At 45.3% G+C, this 20,283-nt stretch overlaps 1 protein-coding gene across 3 annotated transcripts in view; it reads right to left on the minus strand.

The window, feature by feature from the left end:
• The window catches only part of spock1 (SPARC (osteonectin), cwcv and kazal like domains proteoglycan 1), a 770,011-nt gene that overhangs the window by 604,408 nt on the left and 145,320 nt on the right, over nucleotides 1-20,283 (minus strand). The gene's annotated exons all lie outside the window — the stretch shown is intronic.

Here is a 20,283-nt window from a genome sequence, read left to right on the forward strand (position 1 = left end):
AGTTTAATGTGGTGGCGCAACATCTTCCATGTTTTGCGGGCCTCTGGAAGTTTCAGTACACCCTGGCTCCCTCAAGGGGCTGGATGAGAGGGACCATGCCACATGTGGTCAACAATTCACCCCTGCCGTTGTGTGATGCACAACTGGGTGTATGGCGATGGCATGGTAAATGAAGGAGGCTACAGCAGGGCTGCAGAAAGGTGAGGCTTTATTGGTGTGGATCCAACAGGTAGTGAGGCTCACCTGAAACACGTGTGTTAGCGCATCCTGAGCCTTCCTTGCACATATCTTCTTCCACCTCACCTGTGGCCCTTCATCTTACATTGCCTGGCCAACAGCCTTCCCCATATCCTCATCATCAGCGAAGGCATCGAGATCTATGATATACTCATTGTTCAACATTTCCCCTCTATGCAGCGCCAGGTTATGCAGAGCACAGCAGACCACGACGATATGCAAAACCCTTGCTAGGGTATAGCGAAGAGCACCATATCTGGAGCAGTATGTCCTTAAGGATATACATGTGTTGGAAGCAGTTCAGAGAAGGTTTACTAGACTCATACCTGGAATAGGCAGGTTGTCTTATGAGGAAAGGTTGGACAGGCTAGCTTGTATCTGCAGGACTTTAAGAGAGTAAGAGGTGACTTGATTGAAACAAATAAGATCCTGAGGGGTCTTGACAGGGTGGATGTGGAAAGGTTGTTTGCTCTTGTGGGAGAATCTAGAACTAGGGGGTCACTGTTTCAAAATAAGGGGTCGCCCATTTAAGATAGAGGTAAAGAGAAATTTTTTCTATCATAGAGGGTTGTGAGTCTTTGGAACTGTCTTCCTCAAAAGGCAGTGGAAGCAGAGTCTTTAAATATTTTTAAGGAAGAGATAGATAGATTCTTTATAAGTAAGGGGGTGAAAGGTTATAGGGGTAGGCGGATATGTAGAGTCGAGGTTACAATCAGATCAGCTATGATCTTATTGAATGGTGGAGCAGGCTCGAGGAGCCGAGTGGTCTACTCCTGCTCCTAATTTGTACGTTCGTATGTTCATATGTCCGGATCTTTCCAAGGATCTACTGGAGATATGTGTGGGATCTCCCAGTCTGTAGCTCATCGATGCATCAAGGCACCTGAATCACATCTTCAAGAGACCAATGGCCTGCTCAATGCTCGTTTGGGTTGACCTGTGGCAGTTGTTGTACCTCTCCTCTGCATCTGTGTGTGGGTTCCTTACAGGCGTTTGTAGCTATGTCTTCAGTGGGTATCCCTTGTCAGCCAATATCCATCCCTATAGCTGTGTGGGGGGGCTGGAAAAGCTATGCTACCTTGGACTGCCGAAGTAAGTGTGCATTGTGGCTGCGTCCCGGGCACCGTGAACACACCTGAAAGATCCATCTGTGGTGGTCGCAGACCAGTTGGACAATCATGGAATGGAAGCCCTTCCTGTTGATGAAGGCCACTGGCTGCTCTGTGGCAGCCTTAATGGCTACATGTGTGCAGTAAATCACACCCTGCACCTGGGGGAATCCAGCAATGGCCCCAAACCCAATGGCTCTCTCAACTTGACTGTCCAGATCAGGGTGCAAATGCACATATTCACTGGCCCTCTTGAACAGGGCATCGGACACCACCTTGATGCATTAATGAGCCACACATTAATATCTCCAGAAGATCCCTGGAAAGATCCAGACATATGAACACACGGACATACGAATTAAGAGCAGGAGTAGGCTCCTCGGCCCCTTGAGCCTGCTCTTCCTTAGGGATAGGCAATTGGCTGAGTGACAGGAAACAGAGAGTAGTGGTTAATGGATGTTTTTCGGGCTGGAGAAAGGTTTGCAGTGGAGTTCCCCAGGGGTCAGTGTCGGACCCTTGCTTTTCTTGATATATATTTATGACCTACACCTTGGTGTACAGGGCACAGATTCAAATTTTGCAGATGATATAAAACTTGGAGGCATTGTGAACTGTGAGGAGGATAGTGTAGAACTCCAAAAGGACATAGACAAGTTGGTGAAATGGGCAAACAAGTGGCAGATGAAATTCAATGCAGAGAAATGTGAAGTGATTCATTTTGGTAGGAAGACCATGGAGAGACAATATAAAATAAAGGGTACAATTCTAAAAGCGGGTTCAGGAGCAGAGGGACCTGGGTGCATATGTGCATACGTCATTGATGGTGGCAGTTCAGGTTGAGAGAGCAGTTAATAAAGCATACAGTACCCTGGGCTTTATTAATAGGGGCACAGAGGACAAGAGCAAAGAAGTTATGTTGAACTTGTACAAGACAATAGTTCAGCCTCAGCTGGAGTATTGTGTCCAGTTCTGGGCACCGCACGTTGGGAAAACGTGAGGGCATTAGAGAGTGTACAGAAAAGATTCACGAGAATGGTTCCAGGAATGAAGAACTTCAGTTATGAAGATAGATTGTCGAAGTTGGGACTGTTTTCCTTGGAGAAGTGAAGGCTGAGAGGTGAAATTGATAGTGGTATTCAAAATCATGAGGGGTCTGGACAGAGTAGTCTGAGAGAAACTGTTCCCACTAGTGAAAGGATCAATAATGAGAGAGCACAGATTTAAAGTATTTGGTAAGAGAAGCAAAAGCGACATGAGGGAAATCTTTTTCACGCAGAGAGTGGTTATGATCTGGAATGCACTGCCTGTGAGTGTGGTGGAGGCAGGTTCAATTGAAGCATTCAAAAGGGAATTAGACTGTTATATGAAACGGAAGAATACGCAGCGTTACGGGGAGAAGGCAGGGGAATGGAACTGAGTGAACTGCTCTTTGAGAGAGCCGGTGTGGACACGATGGGCCGAATGGCCTCCTTCTGCCCTGTAACAGTTCTGTGATTCTGTAACCACACAGCATGGACTTGATTTCTGTGAAGGCTGGGTAGGGGAGCCCTTCCTGAAGGTCAGCTTCCATGGTTACTTTTTCAAGCTGGTTGGCCACAAATTACTAGATTTATTGAATTCAACTTCATAATTTGCTTACCATCATGAACTCAACCTTTAGTATTGAACGATTTTATTATCGTATCCATTCACTTCTGTCTGCAGGCCCTTTGTAAAATTCAGTAAAGTGCTTCCTAATATTCAATACATAGCATTGCTTATTTAGCAGCAACCTTGTAAAATGGCACACAGAATTTGACGTAAAGATGCGAAGTTGCTAAAAATCAATCTGTACAGTAGCTACATTTATCTTTTAAAGGAAATGAGGTGTATACCATATTATCAACACTCAACTGTAGGACCCTTAGGATAGCAGAAGTTGGATTAGAAGGCTTTGAAAGGTGCTCTATAGATTATAATGAACCGAGATAAGAATATCAGAAAGCATCTAGAGGAAAGCAACTAGAATCAATGACCAAATAACATTATTAGTAACATTTACAAAGATCTTAAGAGACAATGCTAAGAGCTTACTTTGCAGGCATTGGCTCATCAAATGACGAATCACCAATGAAGAATCATGTGCAGTGACAGGGAAATTGACTAAGAACATAAGAACATTGGAACAGGAGTAGGCCACTCAGTCCATGGAGCCTGCTTCGCCATTCAATACTATCATGGCTGATCATCCACTTCAATGCCTTTTTCCCATACTGTCCCCATATCCCTTTATGTCATTTGCATTTAGAAATCTGTCAATCTCTGCTTTAAACAAACTCAATGACTGAGCTTCCACAGCCCTCTGGGGTAGAGGATTCCAAAGATTCACAACCCTCTGAGTAAAGAAATCTCTCCTCATCTCTGTCCTAAGTGCCCTTATTTTGAAGTTGTGTCCCCTAGTTCTAGACTCCCCAACTAGGGGAAACATCTTAGCTGCATCTACCCTGTGTATCCCTTTAAGTATTTTGTAGGTTTCAATGAGATCACCTCTCATTCTTCGAAACTCTAGAGAATACAGGATCAATTTCCCCAATCTCTCTTCATAGACAGTCCTGCCATCCCGGGAACAAGTTTGGTGAACCTTTGTTGCACTCCCTCTGTGGCAATAATATCCTTCCTAAAGGAAGGGGACCAAAACTGCACACAGTATTCCAGGTGTGGTCTGACCAAGGTTCTACACAATTGAAGCAAGACTTTCCTACTCCTGTATATAGTAAATGCAAAATACTGCAGATGCTGGAAATCTGAAATAAAAACAAGAAATGTTGGAAATACTCAACAGTTCCGGCAACATCTGTGCAGAGAAATGACCTGAAACATTAACTCTGCTTCTCTCTCCACAGATGCTGCCAGACCTGCTGAGTATTTCCAGCATTTCTTGTTTTTATTTCACTACTCCTGTACTCAAATTCTCTTGCGTTAAAGGCTAACATACCATTAGCCTTCCTAATTGCTTGCTGCACCTGCTTGTTAGATTTCAGTGACTTATTGATGAGGACACCAGGTCCCTTTGTACATCTATACTTTCTAATCTCTTACCATTTAAGGGACAGGTCACGTAAATGATTCATAAGAAATGTAAATAGAAAGGGAAGTGGGTAAAAATTTGAAGGAATAGTGAGGAAGAAAGCTATAGACTGCAGGAAGTTATCAATGAACTGTTCAGGTGAGCAGAAAAGTAGAAGTGCGATTCAATCCAAATAAGTGTGAGGTTGTACATTTGAGGAGGGCAAACAAGGCAAGGGAATGCACAATAAATGGTAAGATATGGAGAAGTGTAGAAGAACAGAGGAACCTTGGCATGCATGACCACAGGTCCCTGAAGGCAGCAGGACAGGTTGATAAGGTAGTTAAGAGGGAATACAAGATACATCCTTTATTAATTGAGGCATAAAATATAAGAACAGGGAGGCAAGGCTAGAACTGTTGTTACGACCAAGGTGGGAGGAGTGCACTTCTGTTCCCAGTTCGGTGAGGTGTCCCAGAGTCGAATAGTCAGATACCACTCAAGGTTTCCAGTCGAGTTTGATGAACAGTCTGTAATGGATAGAAATTCACAGCACTTCAGTTGCAGTAGGCATCACACAGATCTTTCAACAAGGACTATAACAGCAGGTCTGTTTAGCTTTTGAATTAGCAGTAGAAACTTTACTGAGTTTCCAGAACTTTCAGAGGCGCAAAATAGAGAGTCACTCCTGAGGCAGAGGCTTCTTAGAGACTGAAAGTAAAAAGGAATTTGCTACTTTCAAGAATGCAAAGATCTTTCCAGGGGTCTTTTCCTCTTTAGGCGATATATAGTCTGTAGTCCAATGTAGATTTTCTACTGAGAGAGAGACAAATCCTTCCTTCAAGGAGAGCACACTTCGTTGGTTTGCCAGATCAAACTGGTTCTAGCCCGTCTTTACACACAGTCAAACAGATACAATACATCATGCGACCTCTCTCTCTTGCTGTTACTTAGGAACAGGCTTGTAGCTTACACACACTGTTCCCAGAGAAATTAAAAACTGCTCGCCGTCGTAAAGACACACAGACCCCCTCCCCCCCACTTAGTTTTTAATACACCAAAAAAAACCTTCCATGACAATTACAAAGAGTGAAAAAAAACAGAAGTTGAATATTATTAAAACACATTTACAGACTCATTCTCATTCACTCTTTACTTGTAGTTCATACAGTTCGGCTTTATACCATCTCTGCACTCAGATAACTCAAAGAAAAGTTAGATTTTAGACATAGCATCCACAATTAAATTATTTTTTCCCACAATGCAGATAATCTTTAAGTGATAAGGTTGTAATAGTAAACTCTATCGGAATAGTCTGGCATCTGGTTTTTAAATTTTTCCACAAAGGGGGTTTTGACCAGTATATATCAGTGTCTCTCTGCAGTCGTGGTGGACACAAACTTCAAAATGATTAAGAGCTAGTAATAAGCCCAGGGTTTCTTTTTCCACTGTTGAATATTTTCTTTGGCGTTGATTTAGCTTTTTGGAAAAGTATCCCACTGGCCTTTCTATGCTTGATTCAACGTCTTGTAACAGGACTGCACTGACCCCCAGGACACTAGCATCAATGGCTACCTTGAAGGGCTTAGTGAAATTTGCAGTAGCTAACACTGGTTCATTAATCAAAATGGCTTTCAGACTCTAAAAAGATGCTTTTATAGCAATTCTGTCAGTGGAGCAGCTTTAGTACTAAAATTTGGTACAAACTTGCAGTAGAAACCACACATCCCCAAAATCCTCATGATTTCTCGCTTAGTCCTAGGGGTAGGGAGCTCCACCAATGCTTCTACTTTTGCTGTTCTTGGCAACAGTTGTCCTTGTCCTACTATATGCCTGAGGTAGGTTGCCCTCGCTTTTGCAAATTAATTTTTGGTAAGGTTTATCACTAAATCAGCCGATTGTAATTTTCTAAACAGAGCTTCTAGTTGTTCAAGTGGTCCTTCCAAGTTTCACTGTATACCAGCACATCATCAAGATAAACCACACAATCAGGAACACTGGCTACCACTTGGTTTATTAGTTGCTGAAAAGTGGCTGGAGAATTTTTTAGCCCGAATGGCATCACTTGGCATTGGAAAAGACCGTCTGGTGTGACAAAGGCATTTCTTTCGCTCAGGGTGTTAAAGGAACCTGCCAGTATCCCTTTAATAAATCTATTTTTGTAAGAAATGTGGCACTGCCCACTCTGTCAATACAGTCTTCCAAGTGAGGAACTGGGTAGGAGTCTGCCTTTGTTACTGCATTAACCTCACTAACAATTCAATGTTAGCTAACTAGATAGTAGGAGGCTCAATCTGAGAATTATTGAGGCCTCCTTCTGCCTCATCCTCACTATCTCTTTCATCATGCACTGTCCTTACTACCTGACATACCTGTGCTTGCTAATACTCCTCCAGGTCATGATATTGTTTCAACATATTGATATGACACAGCCAATTCTTTTTCCCGTTATCTGGGGTGTCAATCAAATAATTCACTTTGCCACTTCTTTTGACCACTTTATATGGACCACTGAACTGTGCTTTCAGCGGTTCACCCTGTAAAGGCAGTGATACTAACACCTCATCCCCTGGTTGAAATGTTCGGGTCTTGGCATGCTTGTCTGCCCATTTCTTCACGGTTGTTTGGGAAGTTTTAAGGTGTTCCTGAGCCACTTTGCAGGCTTCCATGACCCGCTCCCAGAACACAGATATATAAACTAGCATAGAAGATCCGTCCCTCTGTTCTAAAAAATTTCCTTGATTAGTTTTAGAGGACTTCTTATCTCATGTGCATAAACTAATTCAAAAGGACTAAAACCAGTAGACTCATTAGGTGAATCCCTAGTGCAAACAAAAGAAATTCTAGCCCTTTATTTATCCCAACTATGGGGATATTCAAGACAGTATGCCCTGATCATTGTTTTGAGGGTCTGATGATACCTTTCTAAAGCCCCTTGTGTCTGTGAGTGGTGTGCTGAAGACTTTAACTGTGTTATATGCATATTATTCATAACCTTCTGGAAAATTTTAGACATAGGGCTGGATTTTATAAGCTCGCCACTGAAATCAGCAGCTCATTTAAGTAGCAGGGATAGGCCAACCCCCGCCCCCGATCACATGGAGGGGGCGGGCTGTCTGTCCCCGACAATGGCGTCAGCTGCCTGTGCGCAGCCGCTGATGCCATTTTTAAAGGGCTGTCAGTCTACAGGCTTATTTAAATATTTGAAGATAGATTGAATTAAATTAAATAAATACATTTCTTTTGTCTCTCTCCCACCCCCCATACAATTAGATTAATTATTTGCCCTTCCCCCTCAAAACACTTACCTTTACCATCTGACCCTCCACCCCAACTGCACAAAGTTTAAACTACAACCCTTCCCACCATCCCCTACACCCATGCCGTTATTTTGATCCCATTCACCACCACCCCACCCCCCCCACCCCCTCTGCACTGATAAATTTACTTCTTCCCCACTCCCCACCAGTGTTGCGGCTTGTTTACCCGGACAGGGATCCGAAAGTGCAGGCATGCAGGCTGCTAGGCCAAAGATCGTGGCAGGCTATCAAGAGGAGGCGTAAGTATATTTAGATTAATTAATTTAATTGATTTAAATATTCAAATTGTGGTTCCATCGCCTAGCGGGGTGACTGCCACGGTACCTCACCGCCACCGGGAGGTTTGGGCCAGGCCCTGGCAGCGTCAAGGTCCGTGGCAGGCTTCATCTGTGGCCATCTTCAGGCCACCCCCCCCCTCCCCGCCACAGATCCTGACATCAAGGGCTCCTTAAAATCTAGCCCATAAAATTGGAACCTTGATCCAACTGAATCTCAATCGGTAATCCATCTCTACTGAAGAACTGGGTTAACTTCTCCACCATTACCTTAGCAGAAATTGTTCAAGGGAATGGCCGCTGGGAACCGAGTAGCCATATCCATGATATTGGTGTCCCGCTTTTGTTTTCAGTAAAGGTTCTACCCAGTCGACCAACACCCTACTAAATGGTTCCCCAAAAACTGGTATGGGATTTAGAGGTGCCGGTTTTATGGCAGGTTGCAGTTTTCCCACAATCTGGCATTAGAACATTAGAACATTAGAACATTACAGCGCAGTACAGGCCCTTCGGCCCTCGATGTTGCGCCGACCATCTGACCTACACTATTCCATTTTCATCCATATGTCTATCCAATGACCACTTAAATGCCCTTAAAGTTGGCGAGTCTACTACTGTTGCAGGCAGGGCGTTCCACGCCCCTACTACTCTCTGCGTAAAGAAACTACCTCTGACATCTGTCCTATATCTTTCACCCCTCAACTTAAAGCTATGTCCCCTCGTGTTTGCCATCATCATCCGAGGAAAAAGACTCTCACTATCCACCCTATCTAACCCTCTGATTATCTTGTATGTCTCTATTAAGTCACCTCTCCTCCTCCTTCTCTCTAACGAAAACAACCCCAAGTCCCTCAGCCTTTCCTCGTAAGACCTTCCTTCCATACCAGGCAACATCCTAGTAAATCTCCTCTGCACCCTTTCCAAAGCTTCCACATCCTTCCTATAATGCAGTGACCAGAACTGCACGCAATACTCAAGGTGCGGCCTCACCAGAGTTTTGTACAGCTGCATCATGACCTCGTGGCTCCGAAACTCGATCCCCCTACCAATAAAAGCTAACACACCATATGCCTTCTTAACAGCCCTATTAACCTGGGTAGCAACTTTCAGGGATTTATGTACCTGGACACCAAGATCTCTCTGCTCATCTACACTACCAAGAATCTTCCCATTAGCCCAGTACTCTGCATTCCTGTTACTCCTTCCAAAGTGAATCACCTCACACTTCTCCGCATTAAACTCCATTTGCCATCTCTCAGCCCAGCTCTGCAGCCTATCTATGTCCCTCTGTACCCTACAACACCCTTTGACACTATCCACAACTCCACCGACCTTCGTGTCATCCGCAAATTTACTAACCCACCCTTCTACACCCTCATCCAGGTCATTTATAAAAATGACAAACAGCAGTGGCCCCAAAACAGAACCTTGCGGTACACCACTAGTAACTAAACTCCAGGATGAACATTTGCCATCAACCACCACCCTCTGTCTTCTTTCAGCTAGCCCATTTCTGATCCAAAGCTCTAAATCACCTTCAACCCCATACTTCCGTATTTTCTGCAATAGCCTACCGTGGGGAACCTTATCAAACGCCTTACTGAAATCCATATACACCACATCCACGGCTTTACCCTCATCCACCTGTTTGGTCACCTTCTCGAAAAACTCAATAAGGTTTGTGAGACACGACCTACCTTTCACAAAACCGTGCTGACTATCGCAAATGAACTTATTCTTTTCAAGATGATTATAAATCCTATCTCTTATAACCTTTTCCAACATTTTACCAACAACCGAAGTAAGGCTCACAGGTCTATAATTACCAGGGCTGTCTCTACTCCCCTTCTTGAACAAGGGGACAACATTTGCTATCCTCCAGTCCTCCGGCACTACTCCTGTCGACAATGACGACATAAAGATCAACAACAACGGCTCTGCAATCTCCTTCCTGGCCTCCCAGAGAATCCTAGGATAAATCCCATCTGGCCCAGGGGACTTATCTATTTTCACTCTTTCCAAAATTGCTAACACCTCCTCCTTGTGAATCTCAATCCCATCTAGCCTAGTAGGCTGTATCTCAGTAATCTCCTCGGCAACATTTTCTTTCTCTACTGTAAATACTGACGAAAAATATTCATTTAACACTTCCCCTATCTCCTCTGATTCCGCACACAACTTCCCACTACTATCCTTGATTGGCCCTGTTCTAACTCTTATCATTCTTTTATTCCTGATATACCTATAGAAAGCCTTAGTGTTTTCTTTGATCCTATCCGCCAATGACTTCTCGTGTCCGCTCCTTGCTCTTCTTAGCCCTCCCTTTAGATCCTTCCTGGCTAGCTTGTAACTCTCAAGCGCCCTAACTGAGCCTTCACGTCTCATCCTAACATAAGCCGCCCTCTTCCTCTTGACAAGCGCTTCAACTTCTTGAGTAAACCACGGCTCCCTCGCTCGACAACTTCCTCCCTGCCTGACAGGTACATACTTATCAAGGACACGCATTATCTGCTCCTTGAATAAGCTCCACATTTCGTTTGTGCCCATCCCCTGCAGTTTCCTTCCCCATCCTACACATCCTAAATCTTGCCTAATCGCGTCATAATTTCCTTTCCCCCAGCTATAATTCTTGCCCTGCGGTATATACCTGACCCTGCCCATCGCTGAGGTAAACCTAACCGAATTGTGATCACTATCGCCAAAGTGCTCACCTACATCTAAATCGAACACCTGGCCGGGTTCATTACCCAGTACCAAATCCAATGTGGCATCGCCCCTGGTTGGCCTGTCCACATACTGTGTCAGAAAACCCTCCTGCACACACTGGACAAAAACAGACCCATCTAAAGTACTCGAACTATAGTATTTCCAGTCAATATTTGGAAAGTTAAAGTCCCCCATAACCACTACCCTGTTACTCTCGCTCCTGTCGAGAATCATCTTCGCTATCCTTTCCTCTACATCTCTGGAACTATTCAGAGGTCTATAGAAAACTCCCAACAGGGTGACCTCTCCTCTCCTGTTTCTAACCTCGGCCCATACTACCTCAGTAGACGAGTCCTCAAACGTCCTTTCTGCCGCTGTAATACTTTCCTTGATTAACAATGCCACACCCCCCCCCCTCTTTTACCCTCTTCTCTGTTCTTACTGAAACATCTAAATCCCGGAACCTGCAACATCCATGTTTTACAAAACTGCACCACGTCCTTGGAAAGACCTGGCCAGTAAAAATATCAACCTATACGTGATTGGGTCTTTCGGATCCCCGCATGACCCGCTATAGGAATTTCATGCGCTGCTATCCTTAATATTTACTTGGGCAGTACCCCTATCTGATGAACTACCATCCATTCTTCATCTGCAGGTCTGTGAGGAGGTCTCCACTTCCTCATTAGAATCCCATTCGGAACTCCCTTTGCCTCAGCTTCTGTTAGAGCTGATTGTGCCACTTTATTTATCTCTGGATCAGCTTGCTGAGCCTTGATCAGAGAAGATTTATTAAACATTGCCTTTGGATTATCCAAATATCCAAAGAAAGGTTCAGATATTCAGCTATCTGTCTGTGGTGCCAATCTGACCTCCAATAATGGAACTTGTTTAGCCAGTGCTTGGGTCACGACACATGAAGGAAAAATTCTTCTTGCAACTGTTCTGTCTCTTTGACTTCACTTGTTTTTTACGTGACTGCTGGAGAAGCTACTACCTTCGCTCCGGCCAAATCATTCTGCAAGAGTAGGTCAACTCCATCTACAGGCAAACTATGAACAACTCCTACAGTTATCATTCCAGACATTAGGTCACACTCCAGGAGCACCCAATACAAAGCTACAGGCATATACTCCCCACTGATACCATTTACTAAAACCTTGGCATTCAGAGTGCTCTCTGGTGGAAAAGTCATGCCTTTCCCCAGCAAAAGAGTATGGGTGAATCCTGTATCCCTAAGTATAACTATAGGTTTACCTGCCTCACTGGAGTGATAAGGAGTTACTTTTCCTTTTGACAAGAATTCCCTATAACTCTCAGGTATCTTGTTCACGTCCCCCCCACTCACAGCGGTTTTTGTATTTGGCCTTACAGCTGCAGTCAGAGCCACGGCCTGATCTGCCATACTCTCAGTCAGGGCCCCTTTCTCTGCACTGGCCTTGTGTACCCCAATAAGTCCCATGGGTTTACCCCGCAACTTCCAGCATTCTACACAAAGGTGTCCCACCTTGTAATAATGGCAACATTTAGGCTTGTGGACTTTACTTCCACACTCAGCATCTTCCTTTGTCCCAGCTGTCCCTTCTTGTCCCTGGCTACTTGCTTTCCTTTCACCCTTCCACCTTCTATCCTTCTCAGGTTTGTGGGGGGTGATGGACAAAAGGTTTGGGCTTGTAAACAAGCTCATAATCATCAGCGATTTTAGCTGCCTGCCTGGCTGTTGAAACCTTTTGGTTCTCTACATGGGTTCTTCCTAACAGAGGGAGTGAATTTTTAAATCCTTCCAGGATAGTTATTTCTCTAAGGTTCTCATACACGATTTCTACCTTTAGTGCCCGCATCCAACAATCAAAATTAATTTGCTTTACCCTCTCAAATTCTACAAGTCTTCCCAGGCTGTCTCCAGAGGTTACGAAATTTCTGCCTGTATGCTTCAGGGACCAACTCATCAGCAGTGAGAATAGCCTTTTTTGCCATCTCATAATCTGCAGAAGCCTCCTCAGAAAGCATGGCATAAACTTCATGAGCTCTGCTCATCAACCTGCTTTGCATAAGCAGTGTCCAGCATTCCTTCAGCCACTTCAACTATCTGGCTATCTTTTCAAAAGAAATGAAAAATGCCTCTTGGTCCCTCTCCTCAAACCTTGGGAAGGCTTGCACAAATTTAAACGCTCTCCGCTGGGGCCTGAGCTGGAGTCAGATCTGTCCTCAGCAGAATTTTCCTCGGAGCCAAGCTTTTTAACTTTGAATTCCCTTTCTTCTCTTTCTCTTTGAAGAGCTCTCTCTTTTGCTCTTTGCTCTCTGTCAAGTTCAAGTTTTTTCATTGCCAATTCTCTTTCCTGTTCAAGCTTAAGTTTTCCCATTTCTTTTTCTTTTTCAAGCTTATGTTTTTCTATTTCCAATTCCAACTGAACCCTAGCTAATTCAACTGCACTACCGTCTGGCTCGCCTTTTTCTTCTTCCAATTTCAAATGGTGTGCTATTACCTCAATCATATCGGCTTTCTTAGCTCCTAGTTTTAACTCTAACGCCAACTTTTCTGCCAATTCCTTTAGTCTAACCTTGGTTAAGTTTCTCAAATCACTCAGGGATACATCCTCCTTTCCAAAAAATGTTGTAACAACTGTCAAAGACATTCTAGTAGCATAAACTTTACTCTAATGCACAAGAAACCTGTTTTTTCACTTTTCCTCATTTCAATTATTATTCCCCGCTTACAACTGCACGACGTCAGCTTTTGGGTTATCCCACACAGAGCCCCCAATTATATGTTACGACCGAGGTGGGAGGAGTGCACTGTCTTTTCTAGTCCCACTTCTCTGCAGGTCACACCATATATTTTAAAAATGTTTACCCAGTTACCAATTCGGTCAATCATATACTCTACAGTTTATCCCAGGATGAAATACACCAACCAGGTTTCTTTAATAAAGAACAATATTATCAGTTATCAAACCCAAAAGCATTAACACACAGACTGAAATATGGAAGTTCCCTTTTTAAATTACCCACACACACAGTCACACACATTCTGAAATAAATACAGAAATTTTCCCTGCAGAGGTCTGTTGCAAATAAAGACAAAAAAGACTTTGGCCAAATACTTGCTAATTGTTGAAGAAAAAAAGAGAAGATATGGAAGGAAGTCAGTTGTCCCTTTTGGTCTGGCATCCATGAGTCACTGCATTCTTTTCAGGCCGTGTTGAGAATTAATTGGGCAGGTTTTTCCAGATCTTCAGGAGAGATACAGCACCAGGGATCTTAGCTCTCCCACATTGGATCTTTGCAGGGTTTGTTCAAATATGTAGAGAAAGAAGTGATCTGGTTGTTTTCTTTTTCCTTGGCAGGCAGAACACCAACTGTGTTCAAAACAGTTTGCACCCAAACTGAACTGAAAACAATATCTTCCCCAAACAGAAAGTCAACCTCCTGACCTCCATAAACCTTGACATGCGGCTTCTCTGTAAACATCTTCCCCAGGCCACCAAAAAAAAATACAAACTGGGTGGTTTTATTTTAATTAAAAAAAGTCAACAGATGGAACTCTCCGCCGAACAAAGGCATTGGAGGGGTGCCACCACCTCCCGGTAAACGGCTTAAAGCACGATTTCCAGTACAGGTTTTTCACAACACCTCAAGTATCCTTTCAGTGAACTCGGTAAAAAGAAATCCATGGAATCTTTTCAGTTTTAACACAAATCCTCAAAAGACAAAATATTAAAAAATGGAAGCATTTTTGTTACTTTGTATAAAACACTACTTAAGCGACAGCTAGAATACTGTGCTAGACTGGAGAATTTTAGCTATGAGGAAAGGTGGGTAGGCTGGGGTTGTTTTCCTTTCGAAAAGAGGCTGAGTGAGGGTGCGGCTTCCATCAGGACCGTGAGCAGCCGGTCGCATATGATCAAGTGGCAGTTGGGCAATTAAGGTTAATGAGACATAGGGGCCATTCAATGAAGTGGGCGGTGGTGGAGATGGAGGCGAAGACGCTGGAATCAGCTGATGCTGTGACAAGTGTTGCCGCCATATTTAAAGCGCTGCCAACCCTGCATTCAATGTTTGATTGCCAACTAGGGCGGCACAGTGGCTAGCACCGCAGCCTCACAGCTCCAGCGACCCGGGTTCGGTTCTGGGTACTGCCTGTGTGGAGTTTGCAAGTTCTCCCTGTGACCGTGTGGGTTTCCTCCGGGTGCTCTGGTTTCCTCCCACATGCCAAAGACTTGTGGGTTGATAGGTAAATTGGCCATTGTTAAAAAAGAAAAATTGCCCCTAGTGTAGGTAGGTGGTAGGAGAATTGAGGGAAGGTGGGGATGTGAGAGGGGATAAATGGGATTAATGTAGGATTAGTATAAATAGGTGGTTGATGGTTGGCGCGGACTTGGAGGGCCGAAGGACCTGTTTCGGTGTTGTATCTCGCTATGACTCTACTAGGATTTCTTCAGGCAAGAAAGGCAACACAACAGTGGCAGAAAGGAGACTTGAGGTGGCCCCACACTATAGTGATGCCTCCCTCCAGGTTCTCCTACAGATTGCCAAGGAAAGGTGGGAGGTCCTTTCCCCCAGGGACAGGAGGATGAGAGCTGGGCACCTGATCAAGCAAGCCTGGCTACAGATAGTGGAGGAGGTCAGCAGCTGTGGGGTCACCCCAAGGACCTGCATCCAGTGCTGCAAGTAGCTTAATGAATTCATCGGCACGAAAGTGAGTACCTCATAAACCCTTGGGCATGTGTCAGGGCAGAAGGATGCATTGTGTGGAGAGGGACTGCTCATCTACTTGTGGGCAAAGGGTCAGGGTAGAAAGACATGCTGCCTGAAACATGGCTAAATAGTGTTGAAAGGTGGCCCTTTGTCATTGAAAACCCCCATGAAATCCCTGGAAAAGGGTCACATGCAGGAGGCATCTGTGTGGCCCCCTCGGTAGCTGCTGGACTATCACTAGCATATGTCTTCAGCTTGGCCCCATTGGGAGACCAATAGTATTCATCTTTGTGTCTGCAGGAGAAGATATCACACAATTGCAGAGAGCGGGCCAAGATCGGCAGTGGTCTGCCAAATCTCCATGTTCTCAGCCTGATGGAGGAGGCGGCCATGGAGCTGTCATGGCTGGAGGATGGTTATCACGTTGCAGACAGAGAGATGGGGACCTTCCTAAAACAGTGAGTAAGGTCGACCTGGGGCACAATAGTGCATCTACAGTGATGGAGCCATGCTGTTAATGGGGCATCTAGTGCCTATAGGGATCGCCAATGCAGGGGTGTTTGCTATGTCAGGAGGGGAGGCCCTTGACCCTTCAATGTCTCTGTTCTCTCATGCAGGTCACGCAGAACAAAGAACTGCAGAGAATGAGGGAGAGGCTGCCGCCTCTGAGGGGGAGGACGGAGACTCAGAGGATACATCTTCAACTCATACCTCTGCACCCTTCACCAGCACAGATACTCTCACATTGGTTGGTATGCGCTCGCGGTTAGATTCAGGCATACAACTTGGTGAAAACAGCACCGGCGCACCTGAGCAGCTGATGGAGGATGCGAGAGCCAAGGTCTCTGACAGTCAGAGGACTGTGGGAGGCGAGGCTTATGCTGAGGCCCATGCTCATGACATACCTCTGGTGTCGTCAGCATACGGGAAATGTTGCAGCTGCAGCAAGAAGTCAGGCAACACCTGGCAGAGATGCCAGAGGCTACATGTGCCCAAGCGTGGATTCTGCAGGAGTCCACCTGGGCCTTGAGTGCTGCATTGTCTGTCTGACTGGTGCACCAGTGGCATCCTCCATTGAGAGATTGGCTGCTCTCGTGGAGAACCACATCTAGCAGAGCACTATGTCCACAGGAAATTCATGCAGATCTGCATATCCTCGGCTTGACCATGAGCTCACGGCAGTAGTAGCAAGGCGAGAGGGGGACAAGGAACCCTGGAGTCACCACCAGGTCCTCAACCCTCTCAAGTCAGTGGGGAAGCACAAGTCTGCGTCGCAATGGAAGAGAGGATGCCCCCCTCAACCACCAACCCCACCCCTCCCCCCAACCCCACAGCTGGGGGCTCCTCTCAGGGTGCTTCATGTGCAGATAGCAGTTCCTCTGCCCCTCTGCCAGTGACGCCAGATCCTCTTTCATCCCTGATGACAGAAGGTGGTACTGTTTCTGTGCAGGAGGTCCTCAGCATGCTGGGGCCCTCCGGGCCTAAGGCATCCAGAGGATGACTGCCAAGGTCATCCCTAGCCGGGGCAGCAAGGTCAGAAGCCTGCTTCTACTTCAGCTGACAGCGCAGGGGCAGCACCGCGTAGGAATGCATGCATAAGAATAAAGAGCACCTAGAAGCAAGCGGGATTCAGGGGTGAATGTCTAATGTAAATAGAAAGGCTCGCATTGTTGTCAGGGATAATAAAGATATGCTTCTATCGCAAGGTCTCCTTCCTCTTATTTATGGTCTTTGGGGCTTCATTTTAACCCTGCCTCTGTCAAGGGGCAAGAGGTGAGGGATCATGCTGCAAGGGATCAAGTCTGGAAACTTGCCAGCTGAGCACTGTGCACCTGGATGCTGGACGATGGCTTGCTAAAGAAAGGAAGGCAACAATAGGGCTGTAAAAAGGCAAGGCTTTATTGGTCAACCTGCAACTGACAGTACGAATCAAAGGATATGCGAATGTGTATGGACATCACGAGCCTCCCTTGCATGTATCTCATGACGTTTTTCTGTTGTCCCTGGGATACTTGGTCTGGTGATGCTTGGCCAGCTTCCTTCTCTGCATCCTCATCGTCCGAGGAGGTAGCACGCTCCTCACTATCCTCATCGTTCAATGCCTCCCCGCTTTGCAGTGCACAGCAAACCACCATGTTACATGAGACCTTCACTGGCACATAGTGAAGGGCTCCACATAGGCACCTGAATCACTTGAGTAGACCAATGGCCTGCACTATGGTCGCTTGTGGTGTCCCGTGGCAGGTGTTGTACCTCACCTTCACATCTGCGCATGGGTTCGTAGAGTCAGCACAGAAACAGGCCCTTCGGCCCATCATGTCTGTGTTGGCCATCAAGCACCTAACTATTCTAGTCCCATTTTCCAGTACTTGGCCTGTAGCCTTGTATGCTATGGTGTTTCAAGTGCTCATCTAAATACTTCTTAAATGTTGTGAGGGTTCCTGCCTCTACCACCTCTTCAGGCAGTGCGTTCCAGATGCCAATCACCCACTGAGTGAAATTTATTTTCCTCAAATCCCCTCTAAATCTCCTGCCCCTTACCTTAAATCTATGCCCCCTGGTTATTGACCCCTCCGCTAAGGGAAAAAGCTTCTTCCTATCTAACCTATCAATGCCCCTCATAATTTTGTACACCTCAATCAGGTCACCCCACAGCCTTCTCTGCTCTAAAGAAAACAACCCTAGCCTTTTCAGTCTAGCTTCATAGCTGAAATGCTCCAGCCCAGGCAACATCCTGGTGAATCTTCTCTGCACCCTCTCCAGTGCAATCACATCCTTCCTATAGTGTGGTGTCCAGAACTATACACAGTACTCCAGCTGTGGCCTAACTAGCATTTTTTACAGTTCCATCATAACCTCCCTGCTCTTATATTCTATGCCTCGGCTAATAAAGGCAAGTATCCCATATGCCTTCCTAACTACCTTATCAACATGTGCTGCTGCCTTCAGTGATCTATGGACAAGCACACCAAGGTCCCTCTGACCCTCTGTACTTCCCAGGGTCCTACCATCCATTGTATATTCCCTTGCCTAGTTAGCCCTCCCAAAATGCATCACCTCACACTTCTCAGGATTAAATTCCATTTGCCACTGCTCTGCCCATCTTACCAGCCCATCTTTATCATCCTGTAATTTAAGGCTTTCCTCCTCACTAATTACAACACTACCAATTTTTGTGTCATCTGCGAACTTACTGATCATACCTCCTATATTCACGTCAAAATCATTAATGTACACTACAAACAGCAAGGGTCCCAGCACTGATCCCTGCACTATACCACTGGTCACAGGCTTCCACTCGCAAAAACAACCCTCGACCATTACCCTTTGCCTCCTGCCACTAAGCCAATTTTGGATCCAATTTGCCAAATTGTCCTGGATCCCATGGGCTCTTACCTTCTTAACCAATGTCCCATGCGGAACCTTATCAAAAGCCTTACTGAAGTTCATGCAGACTACATCAACTGCTTTACCCTCATCTACACATCTAGTCACCTCCTTGAAAAATTCAATCAAGTTAGTTAGACACGATCTCTCCCTGACAAAGCCATGCTGACTAGCCCTGATTAATCCCTGCCTCTCCAAGTGGAGGTTAATCCTGTCCCTCAGAATTTTTTCCAATAGTTTCCCAACCACTGATGTTAGACTCACTGGCCTGTAATTACCTGGTTTATCCCTGCTACCCTTCTTGAATAATGGTACCACATCGCTGTCCTCCAGTCCTCTGGTACCTCTCCTGTGGCCAGAGAGGATTTGAAAATTTGTGTCAGAACCCCTGCTATCTCCTCCCTTGCCTCACATAACAGCCTGGGATACATCTCATCTGGGCCTGGGGATTTATCCACTTTAAGCCTGCTAAAACAGCTAATATTTCTTCCCTTTCAATGCTAATATGTCCAAGTATATCACAATCCTCCTGCCTGATCTCTACACCTACATCGTCCTTCTCCACAGTGAACACAGATGAAAAGTAATCATTTAAAACCTCACCTATGTCCTCCGGCTCCACACACAGATTGCCACTTTGGTCCCTAATGGGCCCTACTCTTTCCCTGGTTATCCTCTTGACCTTAATATACTTCTAAAATGTCTTAGGATTTTCCTTTATCTTGCCCGCCAGTGTTTTTTCATGTCCCCTCTTCGCTCTCCTAATTACTTTTTTAAGTACCCCCCCTACACTTTCTATACTCTTCTAGTGTCTTTGCTGTTTTCAGCGCTCTGAATCTGCCATAAGCCTCTTTTTTTCCTGATCCAATCCTCTATATCCCCTGACATCCAGGGTTCCCTGGACTTGTTGGTCCTACCCTTCACCTTAACGGGTACATGTTGGCTCTGAACTCTCACTATTTCCTCTTTGAATGACTCCCACTGGTCTAATGTAGACTCTCCTACAAGTATCTGCTCCCAGTCCACTTTGGCTAGATCCTGTTTTATCATACTGAAATCAGCCTTCCCCAATTCAGTACCTTTATTTCTGGTCCATCTTTGTCCTTTTCCATAACTACCTTAAATCTTATTGAGTTATGGTAACTATCCCCGAAATGCTCCCCCACTGACACTTCTACCAATTGTCCGGCTTCATTCCCTCGGATTAGGTCCAGTACTGCCCCTTCTCTTGTAGGACTTCCTACGTACTGGCTCGAAAAGCTCTCCTGCATGCATTTTAAAAATTGCGCCCCCTTTAAGCCTTTTGCACTAAGACTATCCCAGTTGATATTGGGGAAGTTGAAATCCCCTACTATTATTACCCTATTATTTATTATTCTAAGATATCATCCCTCCTTACCGCAGTAATTGACTCTTTGATCAACAGTGCAATGTCACCTCCTCTTTTACCTGTTCCCCTGTCTCGCTTGAAGATTCTATACCCTGGAATATTGAGCTGCCAGTCC

Source organism: Heterodontus francisci, chromosome 12 (genome assembly GCF_036365525.1).
Source record: "Heterodontus francisci isolate sHetFra1 chromosome 12, sHetFra1.hap1, whole genome shotgun sequence".
NCBI lineage: Eukaryota > Metazoa > Chordata > Chondrichthyes > Heterodontiformes > Heterodontidae > Heterodontus > Heterodontus francisci.